The following is a 27,781-nucleotide window of genomic DNA, read 5'->3' as shown; positions in this document are numbered from 1 at the left end:
CTTTACTTTTTACTTTCGCATTATATTTGTGTTTGATATAATTAAACTAAAATCAAGTGATTCGATAAACAACCTAGATAGTTTTTAACTAAAACTGTATAGAACCCACAAGACTTGTTCTTGAGAATTCATATCTTGAAATATAGATTACAAAACTTGTTCTTATTGGAATTCGGTTCGTATACAGTCCAGGTACATACTAGGTTAATCTTGAATATTGATTTTTGAGATCGTCCAAGAATTCTTGTACACAATCAGGTTCATAGATCTTTGATCCAAACTACTGATTGTACAAGAAAGATAAACTATATATATATATATTGTTCAAGGATCATCAAGTTGGTCTAATTGCAACTGTATTAGGTTTTGTCTTATAGGTCCAAACGAAAAAATTGGTGGTATACTTGGTACCCCGCGTTTTCAAAGATCCATAAAAATTTTCACATAACAAACTAAAATGAAATTTATGCTCTTAATAAATTTATCTAATCATAAAGTTGATATATAAATCCTAGGTTCTTAATTAATTCTATGAACAAAGTACTTTTCTCAGAACATTTCACTCTAGAACAAACCATATATCATCATAGTCTTTGATACGTATGATCTTTATACCTTGGTAACTATTACTATAAAGGCGGAATTCAAAATAATAATAGACGAGAAACTTAGAAGAACACAGAACACAAGTAGTAATTCGAATAAAATATCTTCTCTAGATTATGAACAAGAAAACGATTACAATTCTCTCTTTGTTACGCTCACAATCTTCTCTAAACAGTGGATCAACCTTAAACTGTTTGCTAGGTTTTCTGTGCCTAGAATCTGTGTGTTTAGCTATCAGCCAAAGCCATCTATGTATAACCCTCATCGTACCCAGCCGACCAAGGACTTCTATTAGGAATCTATTTCCTAAACTAAGAGTATTGCCTAAAACAAAACTCTTCCCTAACTAGGAATTCTGCCTAAACAAGGATTCCTGCCTAGAGTAGGATTCTTCTCTCAACTTAGCTTGAGGTTAACTAAGTTTCCTAAAGGAGTACGGATACACCTGTATCATGGGTCCCCCTTTTAAGAACTTGAACTCCTGTGAGAGTTAAAAATGAAGGTTAGGGAAATCGAGAGTCCCCTTTTCCTTGTTAAACCACTTGGCCTTGCTAGGAACTTGACCTTGACATCCAATTAGAAAAGCTTCTTTCTCTCCTTGTCGTGTTGTAGTCACTCTTCGCTCCAATATGCAGTCTTCCTTGAGTGGTTCCTCTCTATCAAACCATAAGTCTTCTACTCGTGGTAAGATCATAGTGTCGTCGCCGTCATCATCAAGTAATGGAGGTTCAAACAACTTCAAGTATTCGACATTTATTACCGAGTACATTCCTAGATAAGGTGACAGATCTAGACGAAAGGCATTGTCACCAATCTGATCGAGAATACGAAATGGTCCATATCTCAATGGCTTCAACTTCTTAACTCCCCCCTTCAGTCGTTCCTTACCTAATTTTAACCATACCAAGTCACCAACATCGAAATTACGAGGCACAAGATGCTTTTCATGTTTTGCTTTGTATTTGGCTTGTGACTTCTTTAATTGCGCTTCAACAGTTACATGAATCTGAGATATCTTCTCCAAGAAATTTTGTGCCTTTTGTCGTTCACTTCCTTCCTCCCCCCCCCCAATGAGGTGTCACTAGAAAATACTAGATCAAAAGGACTAGGTGGTAAGTAACCATAGCACGTCTCGAAATGAGACTTTCCCGAAGAACTGTGAACTGCTCTATTGAAATAAAACTTTAGATATGGTAAACTCTCATCCCAAGTTTTAGGATGCTTAGAATTATATCCCCTTAACATGTGAACCATAGTCCTGTTGACCACTTCTGTTTGCCCGTCTGTTTGTGGATGAAAAGATGTACTCTTCTTCAACCTAGTGTCCATCATCTTCCATAAAGAATCCCAAAAATTACTAAGGAACCGACTATCCCTATCATAAATAATCGAAGTAGGTAAACCAAAATGCTTCCACACATGCTCAAAGAAGAGCTTTGCTGCACCGGCTCCCGTTACCGTCTTTGTACATGGAATTAATGCAATCATCTTGCTGAATCGGTCTACCACAACGAACAAGTAATCATAACCAGACTTAGTCTTTGGTAACCCACCAAGAAAATCCATATAAATACTCTCCCAAGGCCTTTATGGTACTGGTAATGGTAGATATAACCCACGTTTTATGTTGGAAGGTTTAGATGTGCTACACAACTTACACCCTCTAACTAACTTAGCCACATCATCTTGCATCTTTGGTAGAGGTATCCGAATTTAAAATCCAACTTTGTAAAGACTCGAGCTTTTTCCAACTGATCCATCGTGTCGTCTATCCTAGGTAGAGGTAACGATTCTTGATTGTGATCTTGTTCAATTCTCTATAATCAATACACATATGCCAGCCTCCATCTTTCTTTGGAGAGTCTATAGCCCGAATCACAAAACTTTCTCCATCTTTGGTAAAGGTGTACTTTTTTTCCCTCCTATGTAGAGTTGCATCTCTATTCCATAGGTAAGGACTACCTAGTACCACCTGACAAACATCCAAAGGAACTACGTCACATGTAACTTCGTCAATATATGACTCGTCTAGAGCAAATTTGAACGTGCACTGCTGTGAAACTTGTAAGCCCCCTTCCTTTTGAAGCCATCCTAAAGGGTATGGTTTTGGATGTTTGAAAGTCTTCAATCCTAGCTTATGCACCAAAGAATTTGAAAGTAAATTCTTCTGACTTTCCGGGTCAATAACAGCATCAACTAGCGTTGTTTTGGCTTGCATCTTTACTGTGAAGAGTCGCTCCCTAAATTCATCTTTAGAAGGTCTTTTTTTTGCCCTGTCATAAGAGAAAGCTTGGAATTGGGTTCCGTTAGACCGTGGACTTCCTTTGGACTTTAAGCGACTAGTGCTGCCTTCTTGGCTTCTTTCCTCTGCAACCCTTTGGGCTTTAGATGAGGGTTCTTAACCCAACACTTGTCGACAACGTGACCTGTTTGCTTGCAATGGGTGCAAGACAAACCTTCCTTATCACTAGACTTCCCTTCTTCTTTGCTCCTTTCACCTCCTTTGACAGTGGTACCTTCAGATTTCACGTTAGTATTTCCTTTTGAATCAGATTTCTTAAGCCTGCCTTCAATGGCATTAGCTTTAATACTTGCTTCAGAGATAGTATCTACCGAAAAAATCTTCAACTCCTTCCGTATATACTCATGGAACCCGGAAATATACTTCATATAGATAACATGGTCTTCCAAGTCTAAATCCAAAACAATAACTTGATTATGAAATTTCGTAGTATATTCCTGCACGGTTTGGTTGTAAGTTTGCTTCAAGTTGTACCACTTGAACCATCTCTCCTCAAGGTATCTAACCAGATAAAACTGTTTCCTTACAACTGCCTTGAATCTTTTCCACGAAAATACTCTCTTACCTAGGTTTTGCCTTTGATAAGCTTTCCACCAGGTTAGAGCATGCTTTTGTAGCTTCAATGCCGCGAAATCTATCTTTTCCTTTGAACCATATTCAAAAAAAGAGAAATACGTCTCTAGACGTTCAATCCAATCATCCAATTTTTCTACATCGACACTCCCATCATAAAGTGGAGTATCAAGACGAAAATCAATTTTCAGATTCTTACCATGAGGTTTAGTTGTTGTATGACCTTTAAGAAGCTCACTTTCCTCCTTTTCATCCTCATCTTCTTCCTATTCTTCTTCTTCTGACTCGTCTTCTTCTGAATCATCTTTTTATGAAGCTGCAGGTGAAGGTGTAACCTTTTTCTTCGTCTCCTTCTTAGGTTTATGAGAACGAATACATTGACTTAATTCCTGAAGGGTAACTTGAATAGACTTCATGTCTGTTTGCAGCGTAGCCACCTTTTCTTCCATAGTTTGTGGTTTGCCTTCCTTAGGATCATCATCCGACTTTGTCATCCTTGATCCCCTTGTTGTCTTAACGTCTTCTAGCTTCTCAAGTACCTCACCAAGATTTATGTAGATAGATCTAGTGAAAACCATAAACCACAAGGATTTACCCTAGAAACTAACCTTGCTCGTGATGCCAACTTGATATGTATGATCTCTATACCTTGGTAACTATTACTATAAAGGCGGAATTCAAAATAATAATAGACGAGAAACTTAGAAGAACACATAACACAAGTAGTAATTCGAAGAAAATATCTTCTCCAGATTATGAACAAGAAAATGATTACAATTCTCTCTTTGTTATGCTCACAATCTTCTCTAAACATTGGATCAACCTTAAATTGTTTGCTAGGTTTTCTGTGCCTAGAATCTGTGTGTTCAGCTATTAGCCAAAGCCATCTATTTATAGCCCTCATCGTACTCAGCGGACCAAGGACTTCTATTAGGAATCTATTTCCTAAACTAAGAGTATTGCCTAAAACAAAACTCTTCCCTAACTAGGAATTCTGCCTAAACAAGGATTCCTGCCTAGAATATGATTCTTCCCTCAACTTAGCTTGAGGTTAACTAAGTTTCCTAAAGGAGTACGGATACACCTGTATCAGTCTTATTCCAACATTGTTCTTTCTTAAAAAATTAAAATAAAATAAAATATACATATATTGAGCAATCTTTTTTAAGAAGACTTGATTTCTAAGTATGGGATGTCATGTCAGAAACCTTAAAACTACCTTTTAAAAGGTTAGTAAGTTTCGAAACCATCCTTTTCGAGATATACCTTTATTTGAAAGGTTTTCACATTTAAAAGTAATTAGATGTCTTCTTCTCTCTTTATACTTCTCTATATTATTTGCAAAACCTCGGATAATGTTTCCTTCCTCGAGATTTAACTCTCATAAAGAAGATGATATATGGATAACATTGCTTCCTTGCTTACTAATAAGAAAATTCATCTTGAATCTTTTGATAGTGAATCAAGTTTGTGTCAAAAAAATAATATTCCTACAATGAATGATGATCGTAACAATCTTGACAATAATCTTAATGATTTTTCTTTTAAGATGATCGAGTTTGGTTCTCAATCAAATTCAGTATCTAGGGTTGATCGGGATGGTTTTCTCAAAAATAGTTGAAGATAAGCTCGTGATCATTGAGTTCAGATTAGAAGCAATTGAAGTAGAATTACATGCTTACATATATGTGAGGATTACTATCCTAAAACCCCAGAAGCTTAGGTTTCCTAGTTAACCCCTTGTAAGAATTTATTCTTATTGTTTTAAGGAGGAAAAACTAGTATTTTGGAGTAGTTTATTACAACTACTTTAAAGATAAGGGCATTTCAGTATACGTTTAGTAATTTGGAGGAGAGAGCTTAAAACATCCTTTGCTTCGTTGAGGTATTTTCTGGGAAGTTTGGAGTTATTTTAATGGCTTTTAAAGTCTAATGAGTTTTTTCGAGCTCTATTTAAAATAATTGCATCTCTTGAAGGCATAATGAGGGGCAGCATTTGGAATTTTTTTCCTTATGTCATATGTTGGACTAGTTGGAAGGAACGAAATAAAATTGCTTTTAGAGGGAGATGAAAGACTAAAGAAGAAATCATTCATTATATCAAGGCCAATGTTATACCTTGGTATTCTCATTTAGATATTTTTGGGCGTTCCAATCGGTAGGATGCTTTTTAGCTGGAAACATTTCATGAGTCACTGTGTTTGGATCTTGTAATCATTATTGAAGCTTTTTTTAAATATTAATTTTTTCTCTTTAAGAAAAAAATAAAAAATATTATCTGTCTAATTTGTCTAACCAGCTTGATTTTAAGTAACACATGAACTTACACTGGACGAGTAGCTGCAAAGGTGGCACTAAGAAGCTAGCAAGGTATGGAATCGATTAGATAGTGAAAATACTGGGGGTACCAAAATACACCACCAACTTTTTCGTAGGCAATCTGTATGGACAAACTCAACACAACTCCGAGAGTAAAAACTCAATAAAGGAAAGTGCCTAGAGTTATATATCTCTCTTTCGAGATTAGAACGTTTACAGAAACAAGTTCGTGAACCTAATCAACACAGAGAGTACTTGAATGGTACCAAAGACCAATGTTCAAGTATCAATCAAGTCGTATCCAACAAACTAGGTTAGACGTATCTACTTTGATTAATTAACGCACAATATGTGGTATTTCAATTATAAAGATAAACAATATAATGCGGAAAAAGAAATAACACAGACACCAGAAATTTTGTTAAACGAGGAAACCGCAAATGCAGAAAAACCCCCGAGACCTAGTCCAGATTGAACACCAAACTATATTAATCCACTACACACACTGGCCTACAACCAATTAACTTCGATCTGGAATGTAGTTGAGCCCGAACTCAGTCTCCCAGTGATTCAGGTACAGTCGCGCTCCTTACGCCTCTTGAATCCCAACAGGACTCCGCGCATTTGATTCCCTTAGAAGGAGTCCCACCAAATAAGAGTTTCTTCAAATCAATTGAAGACTTTAAACCAAATCTGCCTCCCACAGATTAATCCTATAATTGATTTCCTGATTTACGATCTAAATGGATGATCACATCAAACGAAAGATACAGGTGATGGAAAACGATAGCAACTTAGACAAAAGTCTGGCTATCCTCAAAATCCGGACTTATGCAACCCGAAGTGCATCCTAGATTATTATTCACCTCACAAGTATAAATCTCGCGGAATCACAAAGTCTGGGACGAAGAGAGCTTTGTGATTACTATCTATCTTGATTGATGGAGCAAGGCTCTACAAATAATCAAGATCAGGATACTCGAGTTATCAAGATAAAAGATAACTAGACTTGGCTTCACGAATCCAAATGAAGTCTTCGTAGTTGCTAAACCCTAAAAGGTTTTCCAGAAAGGATGACTCTAGATACAACTAGGACATACCAAAAAGTAGTGTAGGGTTTCAAATATCCCAGTTGCCAAGAGTTCCCCTTATATAGACTTCAAAGCCTAGGTTGCTTTAGGTTTAAGCTAAGATAGCTTTGTAACCATGCAAACAATATACACCGTTAGATGAAAGCTTTGAATCTTATTCACATATACAAGATATACACTATGGTTAGGTAAACCATAACCGAACCGTGTATAAAGACTATGTTCAACATGGTTAGCCGAAACTAGTCGATTTGAATTTAAAAGCTTAACACTCATTTTCATCTTCACAAAAACATTAATTTTGAGTCACAATTACGTGATCAAATAAGTCTAGTATTAATTAGAGAATTGATCAAATGCAAATCATCTCATAGAAACAATTTAAACGTAATTGAATCAAAATCGACATAGTTTGTAAATGTACAAAGTACAAATACTTGAACCGTTTGTGAGTTGGCTAAGTCACAGTACACGGACCGGTTTGCAAACTTTAAGCAATTACTGAATTATGGAGTCTACAGAACTTCTAAGATCACGTATCGGTTTTCAAACTTTGATTCAACTCAAAGGAGTCTACATAACTTTTCAGTTCATGTACCGGTTTGCAAACTAAAGACTTTTACGGGTTCCGGAGTTCACAGAACACTTCAGTTTGCGTACTGGTTTGGGTACTAAACTGGTTCTAGAGCGTAGATCTGTATCGGCTCACATATTAGTTTGATCTTTAACCCGGATCCCTTACCACAATTCCAAAATGGTTTGTATACGAATATGCATACCTATTCGGATCACGAAACAATTAGATTTTCTATGATATGCATACGAGTATGCTTATCACACAAATATGAAAGTCGATGCATAGCTACTCCGTTACGTGTACGAATACATGTATTACGGTTTCAGACATATAACAGTTTTCTCAGTTTGTAAGACTGATAACACTGTCTTGTATTTCCAATATAGTAGTTATATATTTCTCTAAATCAATTCAAAACATTCCTGAATAATAACAATGACACATATCAATGTTCCAGGCTATTTTCGAATGATAAATTTGAATCACGATTTGGTTACGAACAATAAATTATTCTCCACCGAAATTGATCAAGTATAAACAAATGATCATTATGCTTAGTCATTATATTTCGAGAAATTCGTAAACTAAATAATTAGTTCTCGACTAGAAATTCTTGTCTGTGCAAGCTAGTCTAATTAGTTATGCGACAATCGTCTCAAGGATAGAAAAGTGAATATAACTTGAGAAATAGGTGGCCCTGTCTTCACTTACCTTTTGTTGATAAAGTTCTCCAAAAGCTTCGGTTGATCTTCGCCTTCAAACGGTAGAACGCAAATGATGACTGGCTCGTTTCTCAACTCCACTATCCTAGACCGAGACTTAACTAATTGTAGACTAGAAATCAAGATATAGTTTTGACAACTGAAGTTGACAACAAGCTTGAAATAGAAAGACTTGTGAGTTCGACCGAGCAATGCTCCAACAATATCCCCACTTGTCAATTTTAGTGAAAAACTATGAATACATATAGATAACAAATATAAAGTTTTCGAAAAACTCCTCGATCCACCAAGTATTCTTGATTTCCTTGGTTTCCCCAACTCTCATTGAACTCTTCGTTATTTCAAGTTGCAATGAGTTATTGAAGAACCGATTCCATAGCAATAACAACTTTTTGAAAACAAATATTCTCAATCGTTATTATACAGAAACATAATATTATTATCTTATCTCCAAAGTTCAATTGTATCTCAACTCTGAAGTAATACTACGATGATATGTTTCTCCCTCTTAATCAATACTTACATCTTTTGTTTAATAGGTAAAACTTATTGCTTAAATGATCCATTCCCCCTTACGTAATGATCCGTAAACCATATGTATGTAGTATGAAACTCCTCAATCCATAATGTCTTCTTGATTTCCTTGGTTTCTCCAACTCTCCTTGAACTCTTCGTTATTTCAAGTTGCAATGATTTTGAACGTGTTCAACTCAACATCGTTGTTGTTGAAGAAGCGATCCCATATGATAACAACTTTTTGAAAAAAAATATTCAACATAAGAGAATCTTTCGGAGTGTGTCAAGCAGCAAAACACAAAAGTGTGATCACAAAAAGATCAATACTGCGGAAAAAATCTCAAAGAGTTTGTTCTATTTTCCGTTTAAGAAAACATATTATATTTAACTTTTGAGCATATATGAAATGTTAGCTCGATTCACGAGAACGTAAACGCACAAATATTTCATAATAATTTTGCAATAATTAAACCAAAAATGATTACATACTGCAAATTCATCTTCCAACAACTCTAGAATTTAAATAAATAAGTCTAAAAACATGCAAGATGAAAAACGTTGGAAATAGCTATGTGTAATCACAATCTTTGCTATACCAAACCCTATTTATCCTTCTCAAGAATAAAATCCTTAAAATAAGCTTCCTAGATAGAAACAAAAAATAGAAGAAACTAAATAAACTAGATTTTTCCAGACACTTCATCGGTTTTGAGACCCTTGAATTTGTCATCAACTGTATCCACAAGCTCTTCAGAGAAAATGTCCTCATTGAGTAGTTCACGAACATGAGATTTCATGACAACAAGGTCAGCGGAAACCTTTTTCAACTCAGTCTTTAACATGTCCAAACTCTTTAGCGTTTCAACAAGTTCTAGTTTAGCCTCTTCAAATTCCTTAAGGAAATCATAAACAACATCCACAGAAATCATTTCTTCTCGTTCAACATCTTGATGATCATATGCAAAGTAGCAGTTCACCTCAGACGGAACATCGGATGAATTAATAACTTCATCATCAACCAGTGTTCTCTTCTTTCCTCTTGTTTCAATACCATCGCGATTAAGAGCTTTCTCCATACTTTCAAGAATTCGAGACATAGGAGACATGCTTGGCTGCGGAACCTTGGATGAGAATTTCTCATTCACAAGTTATGATATATAAAGGAAAAGATATTCCTTGGGATGTACGACGGTTCGTGAACTTATTTAGATATTAGGGTTTCACACGGTCAACGGAAAGGTACGTGTACCTTTTGAAAATGCGGGACCGATTGAACCAACGGGTTTTGGAAAACAAAAATTGAGGGTATAAAGCAGTTTTTATTTTTCAAAGAGCACGCAACGATTTATCAATACTGCAACTCTTCTTCTTTGTGATGAAAATATTCTTACTTGAATATTAATATGTTCTTAGCCCAACAAACGTAAGTTTAGAGCACAAGAAAGACAATAATAATGAGAAGATTTTAATCAGAGAATATCACCTCAAGAATTCATAACATTCAAATCTGATTGAACTTATCATAAAGGAATTGCAACATGAAAAGATTGTTGCTTATCATAAACAAGTACTACTTGAGGAAAATAGTACACATGTTACATAGTGATCCTTATCCAGCAAGATTTTTATGGATAAGGTTCCAACACTTGTCCCTAATTTGCACAAGGGTGACCATTGGAAAATTAATGTTCTTTTCTTTTGCTCTTTCTTTTGAAACGTGGAAGATGATCATAGAAATTACTGTCATCAAAATAAGAAATATGATTGGAATTCTTACCTGAATTTCCCTGTCTTGAAATGGACAATTCCTCTATAAGATCTTTATATCCTGCAACGATCAAATTCAGGTTAGCTTGTTGAGATGTTTCAAAAGTTTCCACCCTTTTTGGAGGTATATAGGTATTCTTTCGAACCCATATTTGTGAAGGTTTCACAAAGTTCTTTTTAAACAAATTTTGCATACTACCCTTTTGGTTTGTTCGAATATTTGTGGACCATGAAGTGATGACATTCCTGCAAGCAGGTTTGCTTGCATGTGGTCTCACCTCACGAGGTTTAGACATCCGAATATCAATAACACCTTCCAGAATCAAATCCAAGGTGTTTTGAAGATGGTCAAACTGAAAGTTTTCCAACCTCAGTTTACACTTTAGTTGAACATGTCCTTTAGTGTTGCAATAAAAGCACAATTTCTGAGTTTTAATGAAATCATAATGGGTAGTCTTGACAATTTCGTTTTTAAAGAACTTTTTTTCCTTGGAGACACAGTTTTATCTTGGTCAGAGAATTTCAACTGATCATCTCCTATCAAACCAATGCTTTGATTATTAGTTTCTGACTGTGATTTTGTTAGTGTATCATGAACATAACTTGTTCTTACTTTTTCTAGTTCATCGCCTTGTTTCAAAACTGTCATCATGGTAGTTTCTTTGGATCCACTATCGCAACATATAGCAGCATTCATACTCGTTGGTTGAGCGATCTCCAAGGCATCATCTACAAGAGACATCCTTTTTTTGGAATCATACTTAGAAATAATACTTGGAATCAAGGAAAGTGCCTAAAGTTATAAATCTCTCTTTCGAGATTAGAACGTTTACAGAAACAAGTCCGTGGACCTAATCAATACAGAGAATACTTGAACGGTACCAAATACCAATGTTCGAGTATCAATCAAGTCGTATCCAACAAACTAGGTTGGACGTATCTACTTTGATTAATTAACGCACAACATGTGATATTTCAATTATAAAGATAAACAATATAATGCGGAAAAAGAAATAACACAGACACCAGAAATTTTTTTAACGAGGAAACCGCAAATGCAGAAAAACCCTCGGGACCTAGTCCAGACTAAACACCAAACTGTATTAAACCGATACACACACTAACCTACAACCAATTAACTTCAGTCTGGAATGTAGTTAAGCCCGAACTCAGTCTCCCACTGGTTCAGGTACAGTCACGCTCCTTACGCCTCTTGAATCCCAGCAGGACTCCGCGCAATTGATTCCCTTAGAAGGAGTCCCACCAACTAAGAGTTGCTTCAACTCAATTGAAGACTTTAAACCAAATCTTCTTCCCACAGATTAAGCCTATAATTGATTTCCTGATTTACGATTTAAATGAATGATCAGATCAAACGAAAGATCCAGGTGATGAAAATCGATAGAAACATAGACAAAAGTCTGGCTATCCTCAAAATCCAGACTTATGCAACCCGAAGTGCATCCTAGATTATCATTCACCTCACAAGTATAAAACTTGTTGAATCACAAATTCTGGGACGACGAGAGTTTTGTGATTACTATCTATCTTGATTGATGGAGCAAGGCTCTACAAATAATCAAGATCAGGATACTCGAGTTATCAAGATAAAAGATAACTAGACCTGGCTTCACGAATCCCAATGAAGTCTTCATAGTCGCTAAACGCTAAAAGGGTTTTCGAAGAGGATGACTCTAGATACAACTAGGACACACAAAAAAGTAGCGTCGGGATTCAAAGATCCCAGTTGCCAAGAGTTCCCCTTATATAGACTTCAAAGCCCAGGTTGCTTTTGGTTTAAGATAAGATAACTTTGTAACCAATCAAACAATATACACCGTTAGGTGAAATCATTGAATCTTATTCACATATACAAGATATACACTATGGTTAGGTAAACCATAACCGAACCGTGTATAAAGACTATGTTCAACATGGTTAGTCGAAACTAGCCGATTTGAACTTAAAAGCTTAACACTCATTTTCATCTTCACAAAGACATTAATCTTGAGTCACAATTATGTGATCAAATGAGTATATTGTTAATTAGAGAATTGATCCAATGCAAATCATCTCATAGAAATAATTTAATCGCAATTGAATCAAAATCGACATAGTTATTAAATGTACAAGGTACAAATACTTGAACCGTTAGTAAATCGGATGAGTCACAATATGCGGACCGGTTTGCAAACTCTAAGGAATTAGCGAGTTCCGGAGTCTACAGAACTTCTCAGTTCACGTACCGATTTGCAAACTTTGATTCAACTCAAAGTTTTGGAGTCTACAGAACTTTTCAGTTCACGTACCAGTTTGCAAACTAAAGACTTTTACCGGTTCTGGAGTTCATAGAACATTTCAGTTTGCGTACCGGTTTGGGTACTAAACTGGTTCTAGAGCGTAGATCTGTATCGGCTCACATATTAGTTTGATCTTAACCCGGATCCCTTACCACAATTCCAAAATGGTTTGTATACGAATGAACATACCTATCCGGATCACGAAACAATTAGATTTTCCATGATATGCATACAAGTATGCTTATCACACAAAGATGAAAGTCGAAATATAGCTACTCCGTTAAGTGTACGAATACATGTATTATGGTTTCAGACATATAACAGTTTTCTAAGTTTGTAAGACTGATAACACTATCTTGTATTCCGAATATAGCAGTTTTGTATTTCTCTAAATCAACTCAAAATATTCCTGAATAATAACAATGAAACATATCACTGTTCCAGGCTATTTTCGAATGATAAACTTGAATCATAATTTGGTTCCAAACAATAAATTGCTCTCCACTGAAATTGATCAAGTATGAACAAATGTGCATTAAGCTTAGCCATTATATTTCGAGAAATTCGTAAATTAAATAATTAGTTCTCGACTCGAAATTCTTGTCTATCAAGGTAGTCTATTAGTAATGCGGCAATCGTCTCAAGAATAGAAAAGTGAATACAACTTGAGAAATAGGTGGTTCAGTCTTCACTTACCTTTTGTTGATGAAGTTCTCCAAAAGCTTCGGTTGATCTTCGCCTTCAATCGGTAGAACGCAAATGATGACTGGCTCGTTTCTCAACTCCACTATCCTATACCGAGACTTAACTAATTGTAGACTAGAAATCAAGATATAGTTTTGACAACTAAATTTGACAACAAGATTGATATAAAAACGCTTGTGAGTTCGTCCGAACAATGCTCTAACATATAGGCTTCATGGTGGGTGAATTATATCCACATTTTTTTTATTTAATAAAAAACATAACTTATTTGATAAACAGTTACGAATTTTATTTCTTTAGAAATCCTTCGAAGAAATTTATACGATGAATATAAACATTCATATCATAATTTTAATTTTAAGTTTGAAAAGAACCGAAATAGCTTGTTTTTGGTGCATAATGCATGCATCCATTATTTGCATATACAACATGTACCAGTTCTCAAGACTGGCCCGACCGGCCCTTGGACAAAGATGATCAAGGTTTATTTCGGGCGTCATGCCAAGATGGCAATTTTTTATTTATTTATAGAAAAAGTAATATTATTTTTAGATGAAAGTTAAGACTACGAAAATAAAATATAAAATCGCCATTAAAAGGGTTTTTAATCATTTATTAGTAATTTGGTTAACTTTGCTATGTACATAAAACAAAATATTTTAAATTCTTTAATTATTTGTTTAATATACAATCAAATGTAAAAAATCCATAAAGAAGAAGAATGTGGAGTAGCTTTTGTCTCTTGGGAATAACACAAGGTAAATCCGAATTATCAATTAGCTTAACCATTAAGGAGATGGCTGGACGCTAACAAAAGAAATATGATTATAAGTGTTAAAACTAAAAAGAAATTATCTATAAGGAAATTTTGAATTTTTGTTTTGGGGAATTACATTTTTTGGGCGCCTTGTAATTTCGAAGGATAGTACAAAAATACGATATTGAAAGCTTTTTTTTAATGCACGCAATCATTTTTTCAGTGGATAATACAAGACAGGTAACGATTGTTCAGTGGATACATATGCATTATGAAACTTATGTTTCTTAGATTTTTTTTTTTCCAAAATAATGAGTCAGTATTTTAAGTTTATAAACCTAATTGGGTCAGGAAATAATACATATTATGTTTAGCTCTCGAGCTAATTTTGGCCATGAATCACAGAAAAGAAAAGAAAAAACACATCGATAAAAACAAAAAAAGATGAACTCATCATTTAATATTAGTTATTAAAAAATTAATTACTTTCAAATATGTAAACTCAAAGAAAAAACTGCACCACGTACCACCACAAGTACCATGATCAGGTACAACAGACCCTTCACCACTGTTATATTGACAACAACATGAGATTCTCCACCGAAATAAAAAATTAAAAAGAAAAAGACAAGCCTTAGCATAAGAAGTAAAAGGTCGTATAGTATTCGAGTGTTCAATAGTCGAATAAAAGGTAAAACAAATACCGAACTAACTTGGCATCAGAAACTCAAAACCTAAGGAAATTTTCGTTTATACTGAGATGAATTCTAGTTATATTCAAACTAAGATGAACTTGGAAAAATATTAGTTTAAAATAAGATCATTAACTACTACCACCACCACCCCTAGTATCATCTCCAACAACATCCGTTTATAGTACCGCCGACATCAGGATCCTTCACTAGGACCACCAACATCACCACCACAAACACCAACACATCCGAAAACCGAAAAAAAGCCTTTTGTCCCAAGCAAGTTGGGGTAGGCTAGATATGAACATTAATATAAACCAAGCCGTCTTTCTATTGGTTTATCTCATGAAGATATGACATATTTTACGTCGGCTTGCCTGCCTCGACACAACACCGATACATCCAATACCTTCAAAACCCTAACCATATACAAATTTCGATATAGTAAAAAAAACAAAAAAAAATTCAATTCACAGTTATGATCACTCCTCTTATCATACACACTAAAACTTTGGTTCTTCATCTGCTTCAGGATTCAATATCAAAGTCTTAAAAAAATGCAAAAGAAACTTTTTGAATTTGGTACTTGTTCGTCTGTGATAACTATATTAATAACAATGAGTATTTCAGTAAAAACTCAACAACAATATCTTTGGAACAAATGTAGCTTGATATCTCATCACTTTGAGGTTATTGAATTCCAAGTATTAATGTACGAATCTAAGGCGATCCGTGTGGGGTTGGCGTGGGGGATCAAAGAAGCTAGGCATAAAGATATCTGTTAACTACACAATTTACCATATTTTAGTATCAAATCCGTACTTTTAATTGCTTATTTTCTGGCAAAGTACCTTGTATTACTTTTATTATCTTTTATTTGTCTTAGTTAGGTTGAATTATCCAAAAGAAGCTAAAGAGCGGTAAGGAAGTGAAGATAACCGCAAGTGGAATTAAAAAATTTAGAAGTATTCACCTATCATGTAAAGAACGAAAAGTCGATTCCAACGAGCAAAGAGTCTCTCAATTCGGAAGAGACGTGAATAAGTTATGCGCAAAATAATAAAACCAATTTGGATTTGGATGTTAGGCCTGATTGGGCATGTTAAAGGAAAGAAGTTGTGCGTTTTGGGCTTATGTTTGGACGAGATTTTCCCTCTAACTTGGGGTATTTTTGCAAGTTTTGACGCGCAGAGTATACATGCACTTTCGTACTTGTTCTAGGTTTCCTAATGAGATAAGGATTAAGAGGATATTCTAAAACACCTGTATAATGAGAGCCTACACAAAACGTATATGAACAAAAGAAGCAAGAGGAGCTCGGAGCGGAATATGATTTTTCCCATTTAAGGGGAAAGCCGTGACACTTTCTTGTTGTTCTTCTTCTACTGTTTTGTATTTTCCATGAGTTTTGAGAAATCTATGAGTAGGTAATTTTCTTCTGGTTGAGGATGTGGTAGGCTAAGAAATATGCTTACAATTATATTAAACTGCAAGTGCACAATGTCGATATGCAACACAGGGCAAGTACAAGTCGATTAAGTTGAAGCTAGAGTCTTACCACAACTGATTTCAAACAAGAGTAACATAAAAAGGGAATTTGCGTCGATACGACAAAGTGATGGATAATTATACAAAAGAAATAAGATTACAGAGCAATAAATGGTAAACTAGGGCTTTGAATCCACCCTCAAAACACATAGAATCTCTAATTTGATATACTAGTTCTCCATTAATCAAGGAGCTATAGAGATGCTAGCCTCAAGTTACCTTGAAGATGTGATATAATCACTTATACACATATATGACTTAACCTCAACTAATATGTCAATCCCTAGCATTACTTGTCTTTCTAAGGCACAAGTGATCAAAGATTTAACTAAAATCAGTTCACATAGGCTTGAATTTTGACAAAGAGTTAACCAAACTACCTAGGATGCTTGACATACAAGGTGAAAGAAAATTGACAAAATTCAGAAATTAATACATGTGTATCAATAAAATTCCATGAAGAAGAACAAGTAAAATCAAATAAGAGAATTCTAATTATTAAAGGGTTTTATCTCTTCCCTATCAGATATTTTAGAACATAACAAACATTGAAATAAACCCAAAACTTAAAACTACAATCAATTGCACCGGCTACCCAGGGCTTAGTTCTCTGCCTCACAATCCTCTCCCTATTTATAGAACAACTCTCCCAATTTTCAATCCCATTTTCAATAAAATACGATGATAAAATTAGGGATTTGATGTTTCTGGAACTCACCACTGCACAACCGCCCTCTTGTCTTCATTTGTCCTCTGCAACAAATGATGTTTCAGAGAATTCAGACCTTAAAATTCGACAAACCCTGCTGCCTGTGTTCTCCATAGCATCTCTATTATTGTACAGTTCATAATCCAAGGATAGATGTGATATGGGTGCAGAACATAGCAGAAAAAGTGTGATTAACAATTGCGAGAAGACATTTACAGAGAGATTTGACATGCCGAGCAAACTGGGGGACAAGAAAGGATGGGTCGAGTAAATTTTTGGAGAGAAGGACACAGAGAGACAAACTTGTTTCTCGTGAAGGATATGTGATTTGAGAAGATAATATAATGGTTGTTCAGGTGTAAAGAATGAATACCCTGATGTTGGTATATGAGAGTGAAACTTGGACTTCGTTTATATGCACTTGGACTTGGGCCCCTTGAGTTATTTAACTCCTACTATTATACGACAACACAACTTTAATCCCTTGTTGTGAATGCCTTCTTCTGCCCATTCACCATTCTGCAACAACCACTTTGCTCCATGTTTATGCCAATCCCATTGTATTCAGTCTTCTGCCATGTACAAAATGAATAATTAGTAAGATTACTAATATAAATTTACTTCAAAGTACTTAGAGAGGCAGATATATAAATTGGCATAAAAACATGGAGATAATGCACATTGTGTACCATAAACACCAACAAAATGATACGAAAATATACATTATTGGGCACCTATCAGGATGTAACCTGAAGTCACGAACATATTGTTGGTTAATGTATTGACTTTGTGTTGGTTAATGTATTGACTTTGTTATTCAGTCTCTTGTTTTTTTTCTTCTTCATGTTTTACTGTTTTTTGAGGAACTATAACTATTGTACATAAAGATTCATGATGAGTTGTTTTTCATTTTTAAAGTTGCGAATTAAATATATTTGATAACTTTTCTAATGCTAGTTAGGGTTTAATTCTGTCAGTTCTGTCAGAAACACTAGCAACAAATAGCAAATTGTGAGATTGGTGAGAGTTCTCAAGAAAGTCACAAGTAAAACTTAACCTTAGGTTAAATATATAATACAAAACAAAATGGGGTATTGAGCTTTGAATGGTCGAATAGAATTTTGAGAGACAAAAGTTACATCCGACCATCTCAGTCCCATCCCAATCGAAGACATCTGACGAATATAAGAATGTAACCTACTTTCATTATGAAATTATATTGATTAGGTTGCCTCGTGATTAGAGTCATAAATATAAATTAAATGTGAAAAATATAAATTAAGACCATTAGCTCGGTCAACCTCGCATGTGTTGCTATCTCAAGCATGTTTGTCAATGTTAGGGATCAAAACTATAAGTCTTGATTTCTAGCCTACATAGCTAAGTCTCAGACTAGGATAGAAAAGTGTAGTTGAGCTCAAGGACTTCATGGCGATTCATCATACAACGACGAAGATCTATACAAGGAACCATGGAACTTCATCAACAAAAAGGTATGTGGAGACTTGAACTTATCTATCATTCAAAAGTCTATCTCTTCTATCTTCTACTTCTTATGAGACAAAAGTCGTATGATATATAGACTAGATCATACACATTTGACATTTCGAGCTGAGCATTAATTGCTTATCTTTTATCTCGAAATCGTGTGTTGGTAAAGCGTTTTGCTTTGATCAAGTTTATCTTCACCTAGTGACGAAAGTCATAAAAAGTTTCAATCACTTTGAGAATTGATCTGACGTGAATCGGTCTGTGAATAACGGATACATAGCGTCCTATGAGAATGATTCAATGATTAAAATGAGAGTTTAGATTACATAACCATGTATTCCTTGAACCGAAGTTTTCGAACTTTGTTGATCAAGAGAAATCGGAAGGATTGTGGAATTGGCTTGCCAAGTCCGCGAACCTAGTTTGCAGACTCAGTCCGCGAACTGTCGGAAGTTCTCGACCGAGAATTTCTGCTGGGATTTTCCAAAACTCGTTTGTGTTCTAAATCAGCGAACTCAGTACGCGAACCCAGTCCGCGAACTGGCAGAAGTTCTCATCCCGAGAATTTCTGCTGAGTTTGGAAAACTCAACCGATGAACTTAAGTCCGCGAATTTGTTTGTGAATTTAAGAGGTTATGATCTAAAGATGTTCTCTGAACATGAAACATTAATTTACTAAGGAATACTTTATGCAAACCTTGTATATAATGTTCATGAGCCGATTCAATCGAATCGAATCATCTTTGTTTCAATTGTGTCTTGTGTAGTTACATAAGATCTCATAGCAATTGAACAACTCTGTAACTAGTTCATTTGAGTCAATTGAACTAGTTATGGTGAAGAAAAACAAGGTTAATATGAAATGCTCATATGGTTAACCTTTTGGGTTACTATGTTGAACCAACAAACACGTACACGTTTGGGAATGGTTTTCACGAACCCAGTATACCTCTACCCAAGTGTGTGTGACAAGCTAAGTTTTCGATCTAACGGTTGAGAAATATTAGATTGAATCTAAATCAGGTTTTCATCTAACGGTGAATGTGGATTGCTTTGTAACTAAGGCAAAACCCTGATTTGAAGGCTATATAAAGGATACATCTAGCATTGTGAAAAACTAATCCCCACACGTCTGTATGCTACTAGTGCGCCCGCTAGAGTCTATCTCCATTAACCTTTGATTTTCTTCTCTAAAATAAGGTTAACGACTTAAATAATTCATTGGGATTGTGAAGCCAGACCAATACTATTTTATCGTAGTTGTGTGATCTGATCTTGCATCTTCTATCGTACGAGTACAATCGATTGATTGGCTTGAGATCGTGAGAGTTCTCCGATAGGCAAGATAAATAAGTCACAAACATCTTCGTCTCACTGTTTGTGATTTCTCGACAATCTGCTTGTGTAGTCAGGAAGGATTGTAGAGAGGTGATTGATTAATCTAGGCTGTTCTTCGGGAATATAATACCGGATTATCCATTGGTTCCTGTTACCTTGATTTTATATCTAAAGACGGAACAAAACCTAGGGTTTATCTGTGGGAGACAGATTTATCCTCTTATAGAATTTTCCGTGTGAGACAGGTCTATTTATTATCAAGTCTGTGATTTTGGGTTACAACAACTCTTGGTTGTGCGTGAGATCAACTAAGGGAATCAAGTGCGCAGTATCCTGCTGGGATCAGAGGCGTAGGAGTATAACTATACCTTGGATCGGTGGGAGACTGATTGGGGTTCCACTATAGTCCAGTCCGAAGTTAGTTTGCAGTGGGCTAGTGTCTGTAGCGGCTTAATACAATGTGTATTCAATCTGGACTAGGTCCCGGGGTTTTTCTGCATTTGCGGTTTCCTCGTTAACAATATTTCTGGTGTCTGTGTTATTTCTTTTCCGCATTATATTTTATATAATTGAAATAATACAGGTTGTGCGTTTGTGATCATCAATTGGAAATCCAACCTTTGGTTGTTGATTGATATTGATTGATCCTTGGACATTGGTCTTTGGTAACGTCCAAGTATTCCTTGTATTTGATAAAGACTCACTATTGTTTTTAGCTTGAGTAAAAATCAAATCAAGAGAGAGATATTAACTCCTTGAGATACTTTTATCTAGATTGAGTCTGACTGTCTAGTTGATTCTCTAGCAAAGTATTTTGGAGTTAGTCCATACAGATTGCTAAGAGAAATATTGGGTGTTGTTGTTAGACCCCCGTTTTTTTAATTGGTATCAGAACGGGCAAACACGTTTAAGACCTCATCAGTCTGTGTTTGTAGCGATATGACTCTATGGACAAGAGTACTATCTATGATAACGCAACATCAGGTCAGGGTTATTCAGATAAGCTTCAGAGATCCGAAACCTTTAAGAAAAACTCCTTCTCGTCTCCTTCTGCCGAATCTGCATTCAACTGGAAAAAATCTCTTGATGAACAGTTTGATGATCTTTCAGATGACAGTGATTCAGAAGAAGAACAGAGCGTTGATGTGGAAGTTTCTCAATACATCATGTTGTTTACTCGTGATTTAAAAGAAACCAAGACAACTGCTTCCCTGAGAAAATTCATGGGTCCTCTCTGTCAAGAAAACAGAAAATTGAGAAATCTCTTCAAGGGTTATGATGGTGGATACAAACTATTACAATCTACCGTTAAAGATCATGAAGAAGAGGTACGCTAGAAAAACAACTGAATGCGATAATCTTCTTCATAACCTCGGTGTGTTAAAAGAAAGGTTTGACGAAACTGAAGCAAGATATGAATCTCAGCGTAAATGGTTCAAGGACAAAGAACATCAGTTTCTTACCAAATAAAAATCCTTGAAAACTGAACTTGCGGCTGCGCTTGAGAAGGTAAAATCTCTGGAGGAAAATCTGAAGAGATTCAACATTAGCTCTACAAAGCTATCATCTATGCTTGGAGCATGTAAAGAAAATCGTGATACACGTGGTCTGGGCTATAAAGGTATAGACATTTGAAGCACAGGTAAGATCAACTTTGTTAGAGCCGTTAATAATACTTCATTCAAAAGACCTGTGTCAGCTTGCAAGAACAAGAATTCTACTCCAACAAAGTATGATAGTAAGAGAACCACTGAATATAAATCCTTTCACTGCTATTTCTGCGGGAACAAAGGACATTCTGAGCAAAGATGTCGTATTCGGAAAAGGAATGAAAAACTTCGTAACATTCTTACGTGGATGTCTAAAGAAGTTGTTAAACCTGTATCAAAGATTGGAAGAATCAAGGACTCTCTCTATTAAGGGATGAAGTGTGATAAAGTTGATCCTTGCGATGTTCCTTCGAAGGATTTCTACAAAGGAAGAAAAAATAATGGCAAAAATCTGACGGATATGTTAAATCAGTCTGAAAAGAGAAAAAGGAACAGAAGGAAGAAAAGGTCAGGTTCCTCAAATTATCTCAAAAAGGAATGTGAATCCAAGACTTCCAATTCAGACTTCTTACATGTCAACAATCGTGTCTCTGATGTGAAGATTCACATAAACAGACTAAGACGGAATATCAAGAAAACATGGAATGCTGTTAACCCAGGTACTTCTAAATCTTCTCTTGATAATACTTCTTCAACTAAACCAGGTAGTTTTTTAAATACCGATGGAAAGGAAAAAGAAGAAATAAACAATGATGAGCAAGATTCTCATCTTATTACACCCTGACATGTTCATGTTGCATCTCTTTTTAATTTCTTGCCTGTTAAAAAGGGATGCTCTTGATTCTCATGATTTTTCGTCTTGAGAAAGCTGTAAAGATTGTACTGCATTCGTTATTACTTTATTTTGTTTGCTCCTCAACATCTATTTTTTTGGGCTTCCTGGTTTATCTTAGGCCCGTTTCTCTAGTACACACACCAACCCTCACGAACGTCATGCTTCATAGGGTTTGAAGGAATTTCTTATATATATATATATATATATATATATATTGTGTTCCAAAAGTGCAAAAAGATTTTCTAAAAGTTTTTTTGGTGCACAATGAAGGGAAGCAACAAAGTTGATGATGTTGAGCTATGTCCTATTGATATCTCATGCTTTCATGCTTTTGATCATGAAAACGAAGACAAACTGCCAGTTCAGATTTCTTCACAATTGGTAGGAAATCTTCTTGGAGACTTTAAGATCGTTCGCGAACAACTTGGTATCGCAACACGGAATCTAGACTACCTAAAAGACGAACTAAGGAAGGCAACCAAGGAACTCGTTCTTGTTCAATCCCTGGTTGCAGACAGGATTTAGCGTTTCGTCTGATCTTGGTTCTAGTTGTTTACCTAGTATGTCTTCCATTTTGGATTAGTTGGAATAATAACTAGTGCTTTGAATAGCGATGATTGTGACTACACATAGCTATTTTTGTTTTCTTCTTATGTTATTTTTTAGGTTTAACGGTATTAAATTCAAAAAATATTTGGAGGATGATGTTTATTGCAGTATTTTAATGGTTTGTGATATTGCAATATTTTTATGGGATATGTATTGTTTACGTCCGTGAACTTGAAGGTCTCATATTGTAGTCAAAAGTAAAGTCGTTCATGAATCGGTATTCGTATTGATGAAAGGACGAATGGACTTTTGACATATACAAAAGTTAAGCCTATGTAATCATTAATTTGATGGAAAATAGGATAAAATCTTTTGTTCAACAAGGATAAAGTCTATTATGTCGTTATGATGTAAAATAGAATAGATCCTTGTATGTTATCCATGGTATTGATCTTAATTGATCCATTTTATTATGTTTTACCGTGAAGGCTCCATTGTGTGTCTTATATTGAGCACCTTACAACTAAGTCGATTTACCTTGGCTTTGTTGGTTGTTCCATAAGATGCTATATGTCGAGCATTAAGAACTAAATTAATCAACCTGTTTGGTTATTTAGTTTGTACTCCATAAGTTTTCTTTCTTATGAGTACATGTACGGTTAAGGTTGTCATATTATATGATGAACTTAGTCGGGGTTCCATAAGTTCTTTTATGTTGAGCCCAAAATAATTAAATTGATTACTTCGGTGATTAGTTTGGTTATTTGTATTCCAATTAGATTAATTATAGGTTCTCTTGTAATTAATCTAGTTGAGTTTTCATATATTCCACAAGTTCTTGTGTTGAGTATATGAAAGGCTACACTATCATGTTCTTTGATTAATGTAGTCATATATTACGTAAGGTTTTCTTTATGCTGAGTATTTAAACGGTTAAGTTAGTCATCTCCGTGTGATTGACTTAGTCGTAGCTCCGTGAGTTTACTTATGTTGAGCACTTTCAATTAAATTGATCACTTTTGTGGTTTAATTTAGTTGTGTATTCCAATTGAATTAATCATGGGTTTTCTTGTGGTTAATTTGGTTGAGCTTTGGATATAGAAAATCATTCCTATGGTTTTTGGTGTCCAATATAAAATCCTTCTTTTCTTTCGAAATTAAGGTCGCTCTTGTTGTTGTCTCGGGAATGACATCAAATGGGGGAGAGTTCTTTCGAACTTGTGCTTAATGGTAATATCTTGCGGGGAGTGCGGTTGTGGAATTTTATAGGGGTTATCTTGTATCTTCAAACTCCTTGATGAATGTTGTTAGCTTCGGCTATTAGGTTGCATCTAAATTAAGTTGGTATGTATTTTTCTTTTGGTCATGAAATGTCTCTTGTGGAAATTTTATTATGATCCCATTCTTGTACCTTTGCCAATTTTATTGACAAATATGGGGAGAAATATTGTAGTTCACACTACAAATACATATGGTTTTCGGATCATTGTGTAAGGGGGAGTGGTTTCCATGATCGAGATGGAGTATTGACTAAGGGGGAGTGATACATATCACCGTAGTATTATTGTTAAAGTCGTGATACAATTGGACTTTGATGTTATATAATAATACTATGACACTGTATAATAATGATCGAGAATCTTGATTTCTCTAATTGTTATAACTACGTATCTTCAACAACGATGGTGCTAAACTTACAACCTTTGGGATCATTGGAGTACTTGGGAGGACGAAGATTTCAACGAACGTTGAAGATTAGACTATAGAATAGGAGCCACTAAAGTTTATCTTTTTTGTATTCCATATGTATTAATAGTTTTTCACTAAAATTGACAAAGGGGGAGATTGTTAGAGCATAGCTCGGTCAACCTCGCATGTGTTGCTATCTCAAGCATGTTTGTCAATGTTAGTGATCAAAACTACAAGTCTTGATTTCTAGCTGACATAGCTATGTCTCGGACTAGGATAGAAAAGTGTAGTTGAGCTCAAGGACTTCATGGCGATTCATCATACAACGAAGAAGATCTATACAAGGAACTGTGGAACTTCATCAACAAAAAGGAATGTGGAGACTTGAACTTATTTATCACTCAAAAGTCTATCTCTTCTATCTCCTACTTCTTATGAGACAAAAGCCGTATGCTATATAGACTAGATCATACACATTTGACATTTCGAGCTGAGCATTTATTGCTTATCTTTTATCTCGAAATCGTGTGTTGGTAAAGCGTTTCGCTTTGATCAAGTTTATCTTCACCTAGTGACGAAAGACATAATAAGTTTCAATCACTTTGAGAATTGCTCTGACGTGAATCGGTCTTTGAATAACGGCTACATAGCGTCCTCTGAGAATGACTCGGTGATTAAAATGAGAGTTTAGATTACATAACCATGTATTCCTTGAACCGAAGTTTTCTAACTTTGTTGATCAAGAGAAATCGAAAGGATTGTGGAATTGACTTTCCAAGTCCACGAACTGTCGGAAGTTCTCGACCGAGAATTTCTGCTGGGATTTTCCAAAACACGTTTGTGTGATGAGTCCGCGAACCCAGTCTGCGAACTGGCGGAAGTTCTCATCCCGAGAATTTCTGCTGAGTTTGGAAAACTCAACCGATGAACTTATGTCCGGGAACTTGTTTGTGAACTTAAGAGGTTATAATATAAATATGTGCTCTGAACATGAAACATTAATTTACTAAGGAATGCTTTATGCAAACCGTGGCTATAATTTTCATGAGCCGATTCAATCGAATCGAATCATCTTTGTTTCAATTGTGTCTTGTGTAGTTACATAAGATCTCATAGCAATTGAACAACTCTGTAACTAGTTCATTTGAGTCAATTGAACTAGTTATGGTGAAGAAGAACAAGGTTAATATGAAATGCTCATATGGTTAACCTTTTGGGTTACTATGTTGAACCAACATACACGTACACGTTTGGGCATGGTTTTCACGAACCCAGAATACGTCTACCCGAGTGTGTGTGACAAGTTAAGTTTTCGATCTAACGGTTGAGAAATATCAGATTGAATCTAAAACAGGTTTTCATCTAACGGTGAATATGGATTGCTTTGTAACTAAGGCAAAACCCTGATTTGAAGGCTATATAAAAGAGACATCTAGCATTGTGCAAAACTAATCCCCACACGTCTGTGTGCTACTAGTGCGCCCGCTAGAGTCGATCTCCATTAACCTTTGATTTTCTTCTCTAAAATCAGGTTAACGACTTAAAGACTTCATTGGGATTGTGAAGCCAGACCGATATTACTTTATCGTAGTTGTGTGATCTGATCTTGCATCTTCTATCGTACGAGTACAATCGATTGATTGGCTTGAGATCGTGAGAGTTCTTCGATAGGAAAGATAAAGAAGTCACAAACATCTTCGTCTCATTGTTTGTGATTCCTCGACAATCCGCTTGTGTAGTCAGGAAGGATTGTAGAGAGGTGATTGATTAATCTAGGTTGTTCTTCGGGAATATAAGACCGGATTATCAATTGGTTCATGTTACCTTGATTTTATATCTAAAGACGGAACAAAACCTAGGGTTTATCTGTGGGAGACAGATTTATCCTCTTATAGACTTTTCTGTGTGAGACACATCTGTTTATTATCAAGTCTGTGATTTTGGGTTACAACAACTCTTGATTGTGGGTGAGATCAGCTAAGGGAATCAAGTGCGCAGTGTCCTGCTGGGATCAGAGGCGTAGGAGTACAACTGTACCTTGGATATGTGGTAGACTGATTGGGGTTCAACTATAGTCCAGTCCGAAGTTAGTTTGCAGTAGGCTAGTATCTGTAGCGGCTTAATACAATGTGTATTCAATCTGGACTAGGTCCCGGGTTTTTCTGCATTTGCGGTTTCCTCGTTAAAAAAATTTCTGGTGTCCGTGTTATATCTTTTCCGCATTATATTTTATATAATTGAAATAATACAGGTTGTGCGTTGGTGATCATCAATTGGAAATCCAATCTTTGGTTGTTGATTGATATTGATTGATCCTTGGACAATGGTCTTTGGTACCGTCCAAGTATTCCTTGTATTTGATAAAGACTCGCTATTGTTTTTAGCTTGAGTAAAAATCAAATCAAGAGAGAGATATTAACTCCTTGAGATACTTTTATCTAGATTGAATCTGACTGTCCAGTTGATTCTCTAGCAAAGTATTTCGGAGTTAGTCCATACAGATTGTTAAGCGAAATATTGGGTGGTATTGTTAGACCCCCGATTTTTCAGTTGGTAAATTTACAAAAATCTGGAATTTATTTTAGCCCTAAAATCCACCCAAAACATGGAAAGATAATCGCAAAAATCTTAAAAGTTCCTCTGCTGACAAAAAAAGATAGGTATCTGGGTACTCCTCTTTTCTTCGACAAAAATAGAAAAGAGAATTTTGAACCACTCCTCCAAAGGTACTACAATACGCTACAAGGTTCGAAAGCAAAATTGCTATCACAAGCGGGAAGGACAGTTTTAATCCAATCAATTCTCCAGTCTTACCCAACATATCAAATGCAGATGCTAGCCCTTCCAAAAGAAACTCTAGATAAGCTTGACAAAATACAAAGGGATTTTTGGTGGAACAAAGATAGGTCAAAAGGAAAAAGTGGTTATATAAAAGCGTGGAAAGGCATGTGTAGACCAAAAACGCAAGGTGGTTTTGGAATTAAGAACCCCCACAATTTCAATATATCCCTCCTAACAAAGCTAGCAAGCAGAGTAATGACAGAAAAAGATCAATTGTGGGTAAAACTTTTAGAAGCGAAATATTTTAATGGCTCAAATCCTTTCCAACCGACAAGAAACTATGAACTCTCGTGGATCTGGACAA

This window comes from Papaver somniferum, chromosome 5 (genome assembly GCF_003573695.1).
Source record: "Papaver somniferum cultivar HN1 chromosome 5, ASM357369v1, whole genome shotgun sequence".
In the NCBI taxonomy this organism is placed as follows: Eukaryota; Viridiplantae; Streptophyta; class Magnoliopsida; order Ranunculales; family Papaveraceae; genus Papaver; species Papaver somniferum.
Note: the sequence above shows the minus strand (reverse complement) of the source record.